Source organism: Lissotriton helveticus, chromosome 1_1 (assembly GCF_964261635.1).
Source record: "Lissotriton helveticus chromosome 1_1, aLisHel1.1, whole genome shotgun sequence".
NCBI classification, from domain to species: domain Eukaryota; kingdom Metazoa; phylum Chordata; class Amphibia; order Caudata; family Salamandridae; genus Lissotriton; species Lissotriton helveticus.
In genome coordinates this window covers 306204007-306223117 of record NC_136057.1, presented here as the reverse complement: position 1 = coordinate 306223117, position 19111 = coordinate 306204007, and the positions used below count along the sequence as shown (strand labels likewise).

General features: G+C 42.6%; 1 protein-coding gene across 7 annotated transcripts in view; it reads right to left on the bottom strand.

Moving 5' to 3' along the window:
• Positions 1-19111, bottom strand: part of AGBL3 (AGBL carboxypeptidase 3) — an 873099-nt gene that overhangs the window by 400227 nt on the left and 453761 nt on the right. The gene's annotated exons all lie outside the window — the stretch shown is intronic.

Genomic DNA, 19111 nt, shown 5'->3' with positions numbered 1-19111 from the left:
GAACCAAGCTAGCACGTTACAAACAAAAAGCAACTGATAGAATCGAACAAGAAAACTAACATACAATTGCTGAACCTAAAGTACACTTTAAAGACATTGTGGACATGCCAGATCCTAACCAGCTAACTATGTAGGATACACAATCACACTCCTATGAAACACCCCTACCAGTGCTCTGAAATGTGCACAATTGTCTGTGAAAGGTGCCTGACCACACTATAAATAAGGTAAACAGGATGCTGAATAGCTCTAGCTTATTGAAGTGATATAAAATGTTTACGATCAGTACTTTGATTACTTTAAATAATTGTAATTTTTTCACTTTTATCCACTCCTGCATTTATGTTTGTTGTTATGATCTTGAAGACCTCTGATAGAGACTTTATCAAACCACAGATTCCTTACCTTTTGAGTGTTCCTCAGGTGTTACACTGGATGCGGAAACTTTTGAGCAGTGCCCCTGTGCCAGAAGGCGCCTTAAAGCACCGCACGGACACCGTTCTGCTGTGAAAATGACCTGTGGAACCTATATAGGCGCCATTCCGTCATGCTGATGTCAGTCGATTTGGAGCCTGTCCACGCTCGCAGACGCAGAACCTCAACAACAAATTGACTTTGACCAGTGTGCAGATTCCTAGACTTGGAATATTAGTAATGGGTAAAGCCCACTTCACAGAACAGGGAGGATGAGAGGGTTGGTGATGAATATGCAGTTAGATAGTTTCTACTGTTACTCAAGGTAAGTAACTTGTTCTTCTGTTAGAGACTTTTAACTGCAAAATCCTCACTTTTAAACAGATACCAGAGCAGTTTCTATTAGGAGGTGGGTCTGACAATTGGCCCAAACCAATAAGTTTGGAAGGACTGAGTGGTCAACAAGCCCCTTTCAGTGAACCTGACTGCCAAGGCAGCCATGCTTCGTGAACGTATGGAGCCATGTCCATGCAGCCGCCTGGCGGATGTCCAGGACAGGAACTCAGTATGACAACGCTGTGGTAGCGGCTTTCTGGAGGCTGATTTTTGCCCAGTGAGCAGCAGATCTTGATGCAGAGTACGATCCAATGAGAGATGGTCCTCTACTGCAAAACCTTGCATTTTTTCATCCCAGTGAATCACACAAATAGCTGATCTTCCACAGGGAGCTGGTTCCATTGATGTTAAAGCTCACCACTCTCTTGTCAAAGCAATGGAGTTTCACCTCCTCTTTATAGGTGTATGGTGAAGCACCGAACGCAGGCAGGTTGATGGTTTTTGGCAAGAAGGATGTTTGCATCCACTGAATCAGTTTGTGTGACAAGAAGGTGCTGTACGGTGGGTTCAAACAGACAACCTGAAGCTCACTCACTTGCTGCATCGAGGCAATTGCAATGAGGAGCACCGTCTGAAGATCAAGCCCTGATCTTTGGACTGGGTATGAGTGGTCTGCTTAATTCAGACACTCTGTTCATCACCACCCCCTTTTCTGAATCGTTTTTGGCCACTATAGGTGTGGCAGGGTATACTCAGACATGAGTCCCTTGCTCACTGCTCCATCAGGATTCAAGCAAGCCGGGCCGACGACGCCTGAAATGGCAGAAACCGGTCCCCGGAAGCTTGTCTCCTTTCTGGTGAAGAATTGGCTTGGTAGTTTGGTCTGCCCTGTTCCCATGATGCACTGGGCCAGGGACAGACTAATTTGCATATAGCCAGGTTCTGAGCTGGGATGGGGCAGTGAGCTAAATAACGGTGATGGATCAAGCCCTGATCTTTGGACTGGGTATGAGTGGTCTGCTTAATTCAGACACTCTGTTCATCACCACCCCCTTTTCTGAACCGTCTGAAGAGTGAGCAGCCACAAATATATCCCAATGAAAGCATGTATAGTTTTTATCAGGGGCTGCTCAAACACCTCTGAAGGAAGGTCAAAAGTGTTGCCGCTCAATCGCCATGCATGAAGGTGAAGAGTGCAAAAGCCTGGGTGCATAACTTTGCCCTGTTTTTGTGAGAGCAGGATTTCCCAGAGGCGAGGCCTGATCAAATAATAGATGCTTAAGCCCAGGAGTTGTAGATGCCATACTTTTCATGCCCAATCAGAGGGCCACAAAGATGACTTGGGACCGGTCAGTCCTGATCTTCTTCAGAACTTGGGGCAGGAGTGGTATTGGCGGGAAGGCATAAGTCCAAAGTTCCATTCTGGGCTGAATGTGTCACCTAGTGAGAGGCCCCTTGAAAACTCCAATGCGCAGAACTCCTGATATTGCACATTCTCAGCAGTGGTGAACAGATTAAGCTAAAGGTCTCCAAATTTGCTAATGAGACCTTGCACCACCTGTGGGTGTAACTGTTGCTTGTGATCCAGTCTGAGTCAACGTCTCAGGTTGTCTGCTCTGGCATTCAAAGATCCTGTCATGTAGTTCACCACCAGGAAGATCCCTTGATGGTATAGACATTTCTAAAGGCGTAGTGCTTCTTGGTACAGAGTCCAGGACCCCACACCACCCTGCTTGTTAGTTGTGGTGTTGTCCGTATGCATCTGCATTAGTCTCTTTTTGATGGACGGATGGAAGGCTTTCAATGCCAAGTGGTTAGCCCTCAGCTCCAGGAGGTTGATATGGAGCAGGGCCTCCGCAGGAGACCACAGGCCTATGATCTCCACCTCTCTCAAAAGGCTGCCCCAACCAAGAAGGGCCACATCAATAATCCTGTCAACACTGGATAAGTTATAGAGAGGAGCCTGTTGCTGACCCAATCATGGTCCAGTAACCATCACTGCAGATCTTTCGCAGTCTCCTCCAAGATCTGGTCGTGGTCGGAGAGAGTTCCCTTTGATGCTGGGCTCACTGAGACTTCAGATCCCACTGTAGAACCTGCATATGCCACCTGCTGTGCTTCACCAGAAAGATGCAGGAGGCTTTCAGTTCCAGTAGCCCATAGTTGACCTCACTGAAATCCTGGATAGAGGGTAAAAGATTGGGATCATAGCCTGAATGTCTTTGACTCTACTTTCCAAAGGAAAGGCACAAAACCCAACTTGTCCAGAATGGTTCTGATGAAGGGGAGCGTCTGAGAAGGAGTCAGGTGTGACTTTAGCACACTGATAGTGAACTCCAAGGATGACAGGAGGTTTGCCGTAGTCAGAAGGTGGTTGACAACTGCCTGGGGTGAGACCACCTTTATCAGCCAGTCTTCGAGGTAGGAGAAAGACTCAGACCCCCACCTCCAAAGGTATGCTGCTACCACCACCATCACTTTTGTGAACACCTGAAAGGATTGGTGACACCAAATGGAAGCACATTGAACTGAAAATGCTCTAGTCCCACCACAAACCGCAGATGCTGCCAATGGGCCTACAGGATGTGTATATGGATTTGGGCCTCCTGGAGGTCTAATGTCACCATCCATCTCCAGGGTCGAGGACAGGCAAACCACAGTACATCAGAGCACACCCGATCACTATATCTATGATCCAACAAGATAATGAGACAAAAAATGGTGGAGATTCTTCCACAAGATGCATTCCAATTGTTCTTGTCAAGTGTCCTTTCAATAAAGTTTCAAGCACAATCCTGAATCAGGTCTTTTCCGTTTAACATTTATTTCCAATTGCACGAAGAACAATAGCAGCCGACGCGCGTTTCGCCCACTGGGCTTTTTCAAGACTCTGAATCGAATATTTATTGTTTTATTTCTGTTGCCAATCAACGCTGGCCCGGCTTAATGAAGGGAGGCTTCCGTGTTAGATTGTTGCAGAAACAGTAGCAAGTAACGTTTGGCCCGTTTTAGAGCAGCGAGAAATAGTTTCCAACTGTGCTATTGTTTCGGAAGCTACCTCCTGATCCTGAGGATCGCTAACATTCTGGAGATAGCTTCCAAAACAATTGCACAGTTGGAAACTATTTCTCACTGCTCTACTACGGGCCAAACGTTACTTGCTACTTGAAAAAGCCCAGTGGGGAAAACACGCGTCGGCTGCTGTTGTTCCTCGCGTGTTTGGAAAATTGGAAATAAATGTTAAACGGAAAAGACCTGATTCAGGATTGTGCTTGAAACTTTATTGAAAGGACACTTGACAAGAACAATTGGAACGCATCTTGTGGAAGAATCTCCACCATTTTTTGTCTCATTATCTTGTTGGATCATAGATATAGTGATCGGGTGTGCTCTGATGTACTGTGGTTGACCATTGTTCTAGACTTTGTAGTTCTAGAGATAAAAATACCTTGGTGGGTGGGTATTGCAACATCATATGAGCACCCTTTAGCAGTACGATTGAAAATTAACACCTAGACTTAGTATATCAATAGATGTGCAGATCAATAGGCAAACCCACGAAATTCTTTGGATGTGTTGAGGACCGGCAAAACCTGGGCCATTGTGAAAATGTTGAATTTTTACTTCTGGAGAATGTCATTGAGAGGGAGGATGCAGGTCTAAAATAGGATAAAGACCTCTCTGTCCTTCTTTGGCATCAAGATATAGTGGGAATAACAACCACAACTTCTTGCATCCTAAAGATAGTTGCTTTGGCCAAAAGAGCTTGTACTTCCTGCTGTAAGATGAACAGATAGTCCTCTGTCATTCACTCTAGGGACAGTGGAAGGTGCAGCAGAGTGGCAACAAAAGGTAAGGAGTATCCCTTCTGGACTACCTGCAGGACCCACCAGTCTGACATGATGATTTGCCAAGCCAACAAGAACGATGGTTCCTGCCTCCAACCAAGTGAAAGGCTAGACGAAGGGCACACTAAAGGGGTTTAGCAGGTATGACTGTGTGGGGGGTAAATGCAGTGGACTGATTAGCTCACTAGTCCTGGCCGTAGGAACGGACAGCGCCACAGCCAAGAAACTGCTGTGCCCCTTGCTGGGGCTGAATTGGCAGATGGTAGGAGGTACCTCTGCAAAGCCACCAAAGGAAAGGTTGGGCTGATGGGGTGGTGGGATGGGGCTGATAAGCCTAGACAGTGTATGCTGGCCCTGCTCTACTTGAACTGATCCAGAGAGGAATCAGCAAAGTCTGTAAACAGGCAAGTGCCATCAAAAGACATGGGGAGAGGAGTTGGCCTAATGGCTAGGGCGGTCGACCTCAAATCTGGGGAACTGGGTTGCAGTCTCGGCAAGGACGTGCAACATCCTGTGATTCTGGGTAAATAACTTAATCTCCCCGCGCCTAACAAAAAATGAATGTGTCCTCATGTAAAGTAACTGGTGCTTGTGTAAAGCGCTCGGATACCCGATACCTTCGGGTCAAGTTCACGCTATATAAAACTCCGTAAAAATAAACAAAAAAATGTCCATAAGGGACAATTGGACATCACCTGAAAAACTGGTTGACCCCAGCCAGGAGTGATGGCGAATGGTAACACTGGTGCCCATTGCTCACCCGATAGAATCGGTGGAGACCAAGCCAAAACAAAAAACTTGCCCACATCACAACCACCTAGTATGGCTTGGGGTTGGATAGGTCAGAGGAACAACTTTGACTTGAACCACAGAATCCCGAAGAGCGTTTGAATAGGAGTCAAGGGGGCAGCTGTCATTCACAGACCTGAGGACCAAGCTTGTGGAAGAAAATACCCTCTTCCCAAAGGCCTCTCTGGGGGAGTAGTTGGACAGATATTTGGGTTCATCCTACTTGTAGACACCTGTACCACCAAGTTTTCAGGTAAGGGGAGACAAAAATGCAGGTTCACCTGCGGCAGGGCAGTGTGGTCTCATAATCTGGCAAGTGACCAAGGGTCCGAAGCAAGATTTGCTGCAAGCCCCCAAAAGGGCTTCATTGAAGGGCAAGAAGAGATCAGTAGATGTTTGCCTTGGCTGGAGAACCGCTGTTAAGACAATGGTTTCAACCTCTAAGGTGGGAATCAGGAGGGCAAGAACTTTGGCTGCTCGACGCCTGACCATGGCTTTCGAAGAGCTCTCGTCCAGTGAGGTGAGTCCCAACTTAGGGGACGTATCAAGGTCACTGGCTTCACGAAGGCCATTATACCAATTTTCCTTGTGGTATGTTGCCCCATCTCATCACCACATCTTAATCACTGTCTGAATCCAAACCAAATAAGGAATACAACGTATGTGTCCTTCCTTGTGGAGGTGGCAAGTCAAGTGGAGGAGGCGATGCTCTGCTGGAAGCCAGACAGAACCTCAGACGTGGTTGTAGCAGTGCAGTCTTGGAGTCAGAGAGCACAATGGGCACCTTGTCCTCTGGTGTCTATGGAGGTAGCATCGGTGTTGAGGCTCCAAGAACCCACTTGGAGCGTGGCACAAGAAGGTGGGTCGGAATGAGCGCTGGAGGAGGCCCAGTGGTGGATTCGGAGGGCCCAACTGGCACCAAGGTCTAACCCACCGGTGGTACCCTAGATTGAGGGCCTTGCAACCTCTAAGCTCCTTGGGGCCCATAGGCTAGGCATGCCGGAGGGAGTTGGTAAGGATCTGAACAGTAGGAGCATGGTCTTATGGAACCGCTCCATCTGCCTCGGTGTGGCATGGACCAGCGTCACTCAGTATTCTGGTGCTTGGTGCCACAGAATTTTGTCTCATGGTCTCGTATGGCCTTCTGGTTCATCGACGCACAGTCAGTACAGTCCTTAGAGTTGTGGCTCAACCTCTTGTACCACAGGCAAATATGAGGAGAATGTGACAGTCCGTACAGGGTTTAAAACTGTCTTACTATGAGGTGACATTTCATTTGCACATTGTAAGTATTTTGGATTAAGGTTGCTTCGGATCTGAATCTGATGGCGTGGAAAGAAGAACTCCATCAGTGCACTGGAGGGGTGCCCATAAAGACCCTGCATGTCCGTTCCGGAGCAGAAGGTTGTCAGAGCGGAGCTGCACCACCTACTGGCGCACAGAGGGCAATCTACAAAATATTCAGGATATAGTCTTGGGGGTATTCAAAAGGTGAGGAATCTGCAGCTAACCAAAAAGTTAGAAGAATAACATGTGGAGTCCTAGTCACATTTAAATATCAGCAGTGGCAGAAAGTGGTAACATTTATTAAATTTTACTTCTCATCTTCAGGAACCTGGCTTTAAGTTTGCACTTCTAATTTTAATATCAGATTGGGAAAATGAGGCTTTGACATATTATTGCAGCATTACCAAAAGGTCATACAGCTTGTCAATGAACTCTGAGGCTCTCCTATGGGAACGAAGTCTTTTACTACATAAGCAACCCCTGCAATTAGCCACCCCTCACGACAATCCCTTGCCAGGGCACCATACACACTCAGTATGTAATACATCATCATTAAAACAGAGCAGTGTTTTGGCCGTGGCAAGCCTATGGTATGAGCCGTGTGCTTTGCACAGCAGCATTATAAGGGGACTTGGCTACACAACATATTTTGCCTGCGAAACATTTTATGCATGAGTTTTGATCAGCCATTCTTGTACATAACCTAATACCTTAGTAATGTAATGAATTTTTTATAACTAAAAAGTATGTGTAATTATGGACACGAAACATTGACATCACTGACTCCAAGAAACTAGGAAGAAAAATACATCAGGAATAGTATTAGTGGTTGTTTATGTAAATTTAAAATAAACCTTTGTAAACAATAATTATTCCCAAAATCATCTAAAAAGAAACTCTTCAAAATAATCAAAGAACATAGCAACAGACTTACAAACACTTTGCTGCTTAGGAGTCATAAAAATGATAATTAATGTATTCAAATTATAATTCATAAACTCAGGAAGGCAATGTGAAATATTTGCTACATAAACTCTGCATGCATTCAAAGGAGCACGAAAAATGAAACAAGTGTAGACCACATGAACGATATAGGCCCTCCTTACGAGGTTTCTGAATTTGTATGGGGTAATTGACAGTGGCATAGCAAGGGGGAGAGGGGCTCTTACCTGCAGCCTTCGTGGGGCAGCAAACACAGGAATCACAAGCACCCCATTCCCACCTCCCCACTATTACCTGCCCTTACACCGAACATTAATGTTTGACTTCTCCGGTAGTTAATTTGTAACTTATTTTTTGTTGCATAATAGGAAAGAATGGTTAACATTCTTCAAAGCAGTATGGCAATATTATGTACTTGTACCGCTAACTGAGATTTGCAAAGCAGCCACGAGGAGATCAGTACACACATTTTCCAAGCTTTATTGCTTAGATGAGAATTTAAGAGCTGACACTTGGGGGGCGTGGCTAGCGCCCGGCGGTGATGGCGGCGTTTCCGTAGTTCCCCGGAGCTGACGGGAGCGGAGACGGATCAACGCAGCGCCTAATGCTTGTGTGCCGACTCCAAAACCGGAGGATGTGGTGCATGAATCAGCCGTGACATCCATGAGACCTATTTTGAAGACTTGAGACTCGGGACGGGTCGCTACTTATGAGTTTTAGTATTGACGCAGCACTGCTGGCCTCCCGCCCGCCATTTTGAGGAACCTTCGGAGGGTCCGACTTCCCAACAGCGCCTTCCTCTCCTTCAGGTGCTCCCGTTGCTCGACCATCTCACAGGCATTTCAGGACTTTGCAGGTATCTTCTCTTCAGGATCTGCTTTCTTGTTTATTTGTGGCATTTTCCTCACTCTTTTGACGCGTGATAGAGCTCCTCAGAATTTAGCCGTCATTTTACCTACTGCTTCCTCATGCTGCTACCGGAGATGGCATCCTACGCGATAATTTATTGAACTTTAATAGCCAAGAAATAGATATTGCCTGCATTGCTGGGACGCTGGTTCCTTCGCAATTCTTCGCAAATGCCACAATAGATGACTATATTAACTGTTTTGTTGTGCTGTATTGTGAATGTATTCATCAGAGAGGAGGGATGAGGAATTTCTGTCCAATTCAGTTCCCCGGGAACGATACTGTGGCAATCAAAAGGAAAAGGACACTGGTATCTACTATAACCATTGGTTATATTTGACAACCCTCATAGGCGCTTAGGATTATAACGATGCGGTGTATTTGTTTCTCCGCCCCTTATCTAGCGTCATAGCATAGTCATTGGGTCGTCAAAAGTGTAATATGCCTGCCTCCCCGAGGCTACCTCTGGTAAAAGTAGAAGTGTCCAGAAATATTGTGACACTACAGAGGAATGATGTCTGAAGCAAACTAAGAGGGTAGGTTAAAAAGCAGTTTCACACCAAAAAGAATTGTATTATTAAGAGGTGGATACTGTTAGTAAAATAGATCGGTATATTCGATAATCGAGTTACTAGATTATCATATGTAACTTTATAACAAGGTCGACATGTTTCAGCTCATCTGGGCCCAGCCGGGTCTAAAGAGCTTTCGTCAGGACAAACCGCGCCCTCGTCACCAGGGGCAGAGTCAGCACAGGAGCACAGAGACTCCTCCACGTGGTATGAATCTCCACTAGAGCGACTCTTCGCACCCTGACGAGGAGTAATTCTCTCCATGCGAAGGAACACAATATGAGAGTTCCATACCGCATATGAAAACTATACAAGTTGTGTGAGTACCCCCTATTTGTTTTGTCCTGACGAAAGCTCTTTAGACCCGGCTGGGCCCAGATGAGCTGAAACATGTCGACCTTGTTATAAAGTTACATATGATAATCTAGTAACTCGATTATCGAATATACCGATCTATTTTACTAACAGTATCCACCTCTTAATAATAAAATTATTTTTGGTGTGAAACTGCTTTTTAACCCACCCTCTTAGTTTGCTTCAGACATCATTCCTCTGTAGGTGTCACAATATTTCTGGACACTTCTACTTTTACCAGAGGTAGCCTCGGGGAGGCAGGCATATTACACTTTTGACGACCCAATGACTATGCCATGACGCTAGATAAGGGGCGGAGAAACAAATACACCGCATCGTTATAATCCTAAGCGCCTATGAGGGTTGTCAAATATAACCAATGGTTATAGTAGATACCAGTGTCCTTTTCCTTTTGATTGCCACAGTATTGTGAATGTATGCAGTCGCGCTGATTTCACTCTTCTGGAACTTATTCCTCCGTATTTCTCCACTATGTTTCTTGCATTATTTTCTTCAGATGCCTTCATTGTTATTCAGGGTGTGCACAACAAATGCGTTTTTTCTTATATATTTGTGTGACTTACCACTGTTTTTATAGTACATTTTTAGGCATGTTTATTATCCTTTTCTCATGATTGTATGTTACATATTTACTTGCCTATTCATGTATTTACGCTATTGCAGGATTTGTCACTTTCCTGCTTGTTTTCTCTATTGTATTGTGAGGCTCCTTTTCTGAACTTTTTACTTGAAAGAAGTGTCACTAGCAGTTTTTTAGTATTTACATGGGGAAACCATTTAAAGAGTCACTTCAGCCCAAATCTTCATCTCGCAGGTTTCTCCTTCATACTAGTTCACAATACCAGTGCTTAGACATGGATGACCCAACTAATTCTTCACCAAAACCTGCATCACCAGCAGCACCTACCATAGCTTCTAGTGGTACTAAAGCGTCAAATAAAAGACTAAACAGGTCTCTTCAGTCACCATGGACTTATTGCTAGAGGAAATCAGGGCTTTACGCCTATTTGTTGAGAAAACCACCTCTACACTCCAGGAGACTACTTCTACGCTTCAAGAACTTTCTAATAAATGGTCCTGTATAGAAAGTCGCGTCACCACTCTGGAACAAAATGTTGATTCTCTGACTTCTTTCACCTCTAAAATCGACTCCCTCTGCTCTCAGGTATCTACTCTACACAAACAAATAGAAAATTTAGAAAATAGAAATAGAAGAAATAATCTTCGTATTTATGGTCTGCCGGAGGGACAGAAGGGTCAGATTCAATTGCTTTCTTCAAGAATTTTCTTCCCAAACTTCTCAAACTTCCGGAAAGTACCAACTTAAATATCCAAAGAGCTCATCGATTGGGCTCATTATCGCACCTAGCATCTGCTTCCTCAACGAGTAAACCACAAGAAGTGATACTATATTTTCTTGAATACACCGATCTGCTGAAAATTATCTCTGCCGCCAAAGCATTAAATAAAATTACTTGGTCGGGGAGTACGTTATTCTTCACTCAGGATTACGCTCAATCAACAGATGATCGCCGCAAGGAGTTCCTGGCAATGAGACCTCAGTTACGATCGATGGGAGCGAGATATGGTCTCTTCCGCCAATGCCTCTTCAAAGTGACTATTAATAACAAAACTACTACTTACGAGGATCCACTAAAACTTAAGAGCTTCCTTTATTCTTTTCAGGCGGATTCAATGGATACCACTTCTTCGCCACACTCCAAGTAGCTAACTTTGATACTGTTTTACCTTCACTCCTTGCATGAGCCTCACCTTACTTATGGTTTAGCCACAAATATACCCATGGGATCTCTCATGTGCTGGTTTTGTAATTTGTTATAGTTCCACGTTTTCTCATTACTATTCATTTCACTTTTTGTCTAGATTTCAGAATATGGTTATGCCAGCATGGCATTATTTTTTTTCTATTGTTTTTAATTTATGCTTAACCTCTCGTCTTCCTCCCTTTCTCATGTTTTTCTACAGTTCGTTGGTACCATTCTCCTCTCCCATCTCTCCTCGCGGGTCTCGGACGCGTCATTGTTCCGTGTGGCCGCCCACCCCCTAACCCCTCGTATGGTTTGAACTTTATGTGCGTTTTTCCTCCCATTTATCTTCTTTAGCTTCTGTACTATTATCCTCCCCTTACTTTTCTTTTCTACTCTTTCTCCTCTTCTATGTTGTTCACTTACACTGTTCATATCACATTCTTTCTTTCTTCGCACATTCTCTACTTTCAAATATTGTATACTTCTCACTTCTTACTTTTTCTCTCTCTCATCTTCTTTTTTTGAATGCTTTATTATATCTACAGTTGGGTTATTGACAAGAATGCTTTCATGTGTTTAACATTTTGCCTATTTTGGTATTTTTTACATTACTACAGTCTTATTATATGCCTTTAAAAATGGTATCTTGGAATGTCAGAGGTTTGCACTCACCTGTTAAGCGGCAGAGAGTTTTGACTCATTTAGCTAAGCTAGGATCAAATATTGCATGTCTGCAGGAATCTCACTTATCAGCTGATGAATCTGCAAAGTTGAAAAGAGGTTGGGTGGGAGAAGTCCTTTTCTCCCCGGGTGATGGCAAACAAAATGGTAACCTTATTCTTTTTTGAAAGTCCCTTTCTATCAAGATACGCTTACACTGTGCCGATCAAGAGGGCAGATGGGTATTTGTAAAACTTTTGATAGATAATGCTCCACTCTCTCTATTGAATATTTATGCACCTACAGCTGGAGACCCTACCTTCTGGAACACCCTGTCCTAACACATTACACAACAATATGACGATAATTTTATCCTTGCAGGTGACTGCAATGACATTTTTCACCCATTCATTGATCGGAATTCCTCAACCCCTTTTGTCCCTCATAGATCTCACAAATCATTCACACAAATGATAAGACAACACAAACTTATAGACGCCTGGAGATTATGTAATCCCACACTCAGAGAATACTCTTTTTACTCATCAGCACACCACACTCAGACGCGATTAGATTACTTTTTTCTTTTGCACAATCTCACTCAAACTGTAGTGGGTGCAGATATTGGTTCTATCCCAATATCAGATCATGCCCCCGTCTTCATTCATCTTGATGTTTTGCAGCCACTTCCTGCTTCACGTAAGTGGCGCTTTAATAACACTTTGCTTCTAGATCCATTATTTACATCGTCTTTATTTCCTTCTTTAATGAATATTTTCTTTTTAATCAAATGGATGACATACCTTTTTATGTGGTTTGGGATGCCTTCAAAGCCTCAGCTAGGGACTTCATTATCAATTTTGTCTCGAAAAAACGTAAAAAAGCCCAACAGATTAATAATGCCCTGTTGACCAAAATTTAACAGTTGGAACATTCCTATTATTCGTCCAAATCAAGGGAATGTTTGTCTGACCTTATCAATACTAAATTCCAATTTAATCAGGATACGACTAATAGCGCTTCTAACTATCTACTAAAATCTAGCGCAAAGTATTATGGCGGCGAGAATAAAGCCGGAAAACTACGAGCTAATTACTTAAAGGTTAAACAGAATAAGCTTAATATAGAATCTGTCTTTGATCAAAATCATCAACCGAAATTTAAGGATGAAGACATTTTAAATGAATATCTTCTTTTTTACAAATCACTTTATTCCTCTGAAAACTCTGCCTCTGATCAAACTATTTCCCAATTCCTTTCCAAATTCCAGTGTGCTCCAAACGCGCACCCCTCTCACCTCTAGAATCTGACTGGTCACAAAAAGTACTCCTTCACGCCTTAAATACGCTTAAAAAAGACAAAGCACCGGGTCCGGATGGATTTACTGCAGAATTCTTCACTCATTTTGCACACTTACTCATTTCTAAATTGCATACCCTCCTCGCTTTTCTACAAGCAGGTGAATCTCATGGCTCTTTCTCAGATGCACTTATTTGTATTATACCTAAGGAAGGCAAGGATCCCAAACTTTGTAAAAATTATCGTCCCATCTCTTTGGTAAATATTGATTATAAAATTTTCTCCAAGGCTTTGGCTTTACGTTTAGAATCTTGTATGCCCGATTTGTTAGGAACCGAGCAATCTGGTTTTGTTAAAGGACGACTCATCACAGATAACACTCGTTATTTTTTTATATTCTCTCCAAAGTCTCGCATACTAATCACTCATTAGCAGCCATAGCCTTGGACGCAGAAAAAGCTTTCGACAGAGTTGAATGGCCCTACCTTTTCAGTACACTAAAATGGTTTGGCTCTGGCCCAAAAATCACTGCTTTCATTTCTCTTTTATATTCTAATGCAAGAGCAGCTATATCAGCCAATAATACAATTTCTTCGTATTTTCATCTGGGCAGAGGTGTTAGACAGGGCTGCCCTCTCTCCCCTTTTCTCTTTAATCTTGCTCTAGAACCTTTTCTGCTCCGGATTCGCCAAAATGCTAGCATTCATGGTTTCACTTTTAAAGATACTACTGTTAAAATGGCTGCTTACGCTGATGACGTCCTTCTCTTCCTTTCGCAACCTCAGGTTTCCATCCCCGCTTTTTTAGAAGAAGTTGACTCATTTGCATCTGTCTCTGGCTACAAACTAAATAAAGATAAATGTGAAATCTTACCCCTTACCAAATATACTTTCGAAGCTGATTTCGCTGCTTCAAGTTTCATGTGGAATCCTCAATTTATTAAATACTTAGGCTTACACTTTACTTCCTCCATATCAGGAATGGTATCTCGTTGCCTAGACGATTGTATACAAAGGCTCTCGACTTTAACAGCGAGATGGCATCCCTTATATTTGTCTTGGTGGGGCCGCTTAGACACCATAGAAATGATGCTCTCTCCTATAGTTTTATACACAATTTCTAATATTCCAGTATCTATTCCTTCAAAATATTTTAGAAAACTTAATTCTGTCTTATCTTCCTTCCTGTGGAGTAACAAAAAAAACACGTATGTCCTTGGTGGGACAAATTTCCCCAATTTCCCTACTTACCATAAATCTTTCTTATCACATCAAATGTCACACTGGTTTCCTGAACCCTCTGTTAATTGCCCTCTCTGGACTACTCTTCAGCAATCTTTTCTTTCACCTTTTTCGTTCCAGGAATATCTAGTTTTTACGCGTAAACCACAGTCGATATCTTCCCCTATAATAAAATGTACCTCTAAATTGCTTCCGCCTACTCCCCTTCCAGCTTTTCTTGACCTTCCTTTATGGAATAATAAACTTATTATGATTAATAATAAACCTATCTTCTGGAAATCCTGGGGACAACAGGGTTTGATATGGATGCATCAATTATATGACAACGGTCAACCGTTATCCTTTACACAGGTCCGCGTCTTATTCACTTTGCCTTCTAATCTCAGTTCTAAATATTCTCTTTTATTGAAAACTGTTCAAACTGCTTATATTCAGTATATACCCCTGTCTCACCCGCTCCTCATAGTGATAAACTGAGATCACTCATTATTAACAATTCCAAGGCATCTGTCATATATACATTTCTTCATACCTCACCTACATCAAGAGATAAAACCAAAGTAGAAAGGTTATGGGAAAAAGATTTGGAATGTTCCTGGACTGTGGATTTTTGGGACAATATATGGCTTAAACTTAGAAAATCTCCTAGGGCAACAAATACCACACAGACACGTTTCTTCATATATATTCGGCTCTTACTTACTCCATTAGTTTTTAATACACATCACTCTCATCTTCCTGATACTTGTTGGTCATGTTCAACGCCACGAGCTGACCTATGCCATATGCTTTTCCACTGCACATTGGTTAGAGATTTTTGGGAAAAGGTGTGGTCTCAAATCAATGCCATTTTTAGTTCTGCCCATTGCCTGTCTACACCACATATCTTTTTAGAAAGTTTGTCCCCTATTTGGATAGGTTGCACCTCTAATGTTCGGATCATAGATTTGTTATTGGCGGTGGCCTTTCAACAAATCACCAAAAATTGGAAAGATTTTACTAAATTATCTTATCAGGCATGGTGGTATGCTGTTTTTTATAATCACAGATTAGACACGTCTTTTGAGTATCCATTACACTTGGCAACAAAACGTCTGGATTTGTGGTCACCTGTCACGACGTTCATTGACCTGAGTGCCAGAAGCTCTCTGTCACATACTCCTCGTCAACAAGAAGTACCTAAACCTCCATGACTTCCCTTATGTTGTTGTTATGTAATTTATCCTAAATTGTATATTATAATATACATTACTGTAGACTATCTAAGTTTCCTTTATAGACCGATATTCCATTTCCTGTTGTTCTCTTATTTCTATATGTTTTCACTGACAGTATTTTACTTCAATTTCTTCTTTTTATTTACTGTACATTGATATTTTATATGTAACTATTTTATGCTTATTATTATTGTATCTTTTGCATTATTGTATTACTTCAACTTAATACATTTATTTTGAACTTAAGAGCTGACACTTTAATAGGTCGGGCATCATCAATGAATTTATTTGGCTAACATTGCTGTGATAATATATAGCACTTGCTAAATACAGGGACTGATTACTGCTTGTAGTTTATTTATTGACAACTCTGGATTGGGGATATGCTTGCTATTCTATTCTATTTTCATGACAATTGGCAAAGATCTAAAAATGCAAAAGAAACTGTTACCCGTAATCCTAGTTCCACATCGTAAGAATCCTAGATAAAGACTTCAACAACACTTCTGCCTCTATGGTTGTTATTGGTACAGCGAGCATTATTGCTTAGATGAGAATTTAAGAGCTGACACTTTAATAGGTCAGGCAGCATCAAGGAATTTATTTTGCTAACATTGCTGTGAGAATGTATACTACTTGCTAAACACAGGGACTGATTACTGCTTCCAGTTTTTTTATTGACAACTGTGGGTTGGGGATATGCTTGCTATTCTATTCTATTTCCATGACAATCGGCAAAGATCTAAGAATGCAAAAGTAAATGTTACCTGTTATCCTATTTCCACATCGCAAGAATCCCAGATAAAGTCTTCTACAACACTTCTGCCTCTCTGGTTGTTATTGTTACAACAAGCATTTTCAGTTATATCACAATACTTTTTGCAGATGCAAAAGAACTGGGGCTGTGAGGCTACCTGCCAGTACAGCACATGCTGGGAAAGGAATACTGCTTGCTTCTTAAAGGAACAGTGTCTGTTTTCTGTAGTTTCTGCGCTTTTGACCTAACAGGCACCTTTTCCTTAATTTATAGGTCTCACACAGGCAGCACAAGCTGCATCTCCGAGGCATCAAGTAATCAGTATTAGTGGTGAAACTCCACCCATTGTGTTTCTATTTATTTTGTGGCTTGCCATTGGTTAAAAATGGCATTGCTCTTCTTATCTCGTTCATTGATTGGCTGGTGGTCCGATACGTCACTTCCGTTTTGCTTCCCTTTTGCAGGAAAGGAAGCAGCACTGACCAACTACAGTTTAGTTCTGCTGCTCTGCTGCTCTGCTGTTATCTTTTTATTTAGGGACTACTTCCTTGTTTTGTACTGCTGCTCTTGTGCTAATATGCCTGAAAATTGTCAAATGAAACTGCCCTTCCAGGAGACAATAACTCGACTTTGGAATGAAGCAGCCGGGTTTACTCGTTTAAGTAACTGTTCAAGTGAACATTTTCTGAGGACACATTCTACCCAAGATGCCTCGTTTGAATGAATTCGAAAGTGAAATGTTGCACTTACACCACATTCACACACGTACCAATATTGTGAGAAAAGGGAAAGGACGCTTGTTGAATAAGTCAAACCACGAAACTCTCGGGTTTGCTAAAAATGTTTCTAACTTCTTTAATATTTCACCAAACTGTCGAACCAAGAAACTCTCCAACTTTCAATATTACTATAATATTAAAATAATCTTGTTTGTTTCAATGCCATTGACTTGACTGTGACCTGAAGGTGTTGTCGTTTGATGTGTCATAAACCAGGTTTAATGAAACAAGTATCTATATGTGCGGCTGTTTATACCTAATAAGATACTACCAGGTCTCTCTCAGAAGCTGGCAGGAGAATACAGGTGCCATTTCAGCCCATCCTCCCGTCTCTTCCATAAGACAGGCCGCAGAACCACGGTGTGAAGAGCACATGCTGAGACAGCAGGGTGTGCTGTGCTCTTGTGAGAGAAAAGAAATGAGCCTGCGTCCCCAAGAATAGAGCTCCTGAGAGGCAGAAAGGGCCAGAGAGAGGGGCGAGAGACAGATGAGAGACTTGGGGTGGGGGTGGAGGGATCTTCTTTCCCATAAGACCCTTTCCCCACTACTCGCAAGGTGTGCCCATTTCTGCCCTGAACACAGGCGGAACAAGTGAGAATCGTGACACAGGAACAAACTATCATGATAGTGAGGAGGAAACTCCAGTGTAGACTACTCAGAGCAAGTACACAGCACTCACGGACAACCAGAATACAGCGCTGTCAGATAGTACAAGCACAGTGTGCTGACAGATGGTGAGAATGGTGTACACATGATAATGGAGGCGTACTCACGAATGCTGACAGTGCAGCGAACTCACTCATGGTGTACGTGAGGCATGTTTGTAGGTAATGCAAATGCACACAGTCACATGTGCTTGCAGCGTTGTGTTGCAGTCAGTGCTGTGTACTCATGCACAGACACTGCTAGTGCAGATGGAAGGTGAAACTTCAAGACAACAGGATGTATATATACACGTACATTCGTTTATATACACTGAGCACTTTTTTCACACATTGCACGGTTCACACTGATCGTCCTAATTAGATAGGACGGCTCTGTGAGACTATTCATCAGTGGAACGTGATTTGTAAGGCCCTTTGACTCAATTATTGACATACAATCAAGAGAATGGGGAGAGGATGTGGCGTAACAGCCAGAGCTGCCGATTATGGAACTAGGGAACCAGGTTTGAGTCTCCACGTCGGCTCAATATCCTGTGATTCTGGGCAAATCACTTAATCTAACGGGCACAGTTAGAGTGCTGTACTCACAGATAATGCTAGGGCAGTGTACTCACACATAATGTATGTGCAGTGCACTCAGTTACCCACTCACGCCTGCACCACAGCGTGTAGCATTGACTTATAAGGAGGCTTGCCATGACCCAGTATTCTGATACATGACTGTGGTGGCACAAAGGCCTATGCATGACAGAGAAAAACCGTGTGCGTAGCCAAACACCGGCATTCCGAAACGCATTTTTATGAATAAAGAACCCGATAAACATAGCGCTGCTGCATAACGATGAGAATGCAAACAATTCTAATTAGCAAGCGGTCCAATATGTTTACGCAGTCGTATACAATATTTTCCAGGATCCTTTCAAATACAATCGCGATAAAGTTTACATTTTGTATTTTTTCCAAAATTTGATTACATGGAGATGGGAAGGTTGCAGTTATGTGGTTTAAAACAAGAATTCACCAGCTCCAGTTTCTGCTAATCCCATGACACACTGTGTGCTGTGAAGGAAAAAACTCTGTGTTCCTAAATCTGGGCTCCTTTCATTTATGTGGGATCCTTTAGAAGAACATTAGTTACTTACCTGTAAGCTGTGGTTCTCCAGTATTGGTGTCTTTCATAGATTTACATGCTTGAATATTCCCCGTCATCGAAATGGGAGTCCCACGGTACATAAATAGTAGTAATATATAT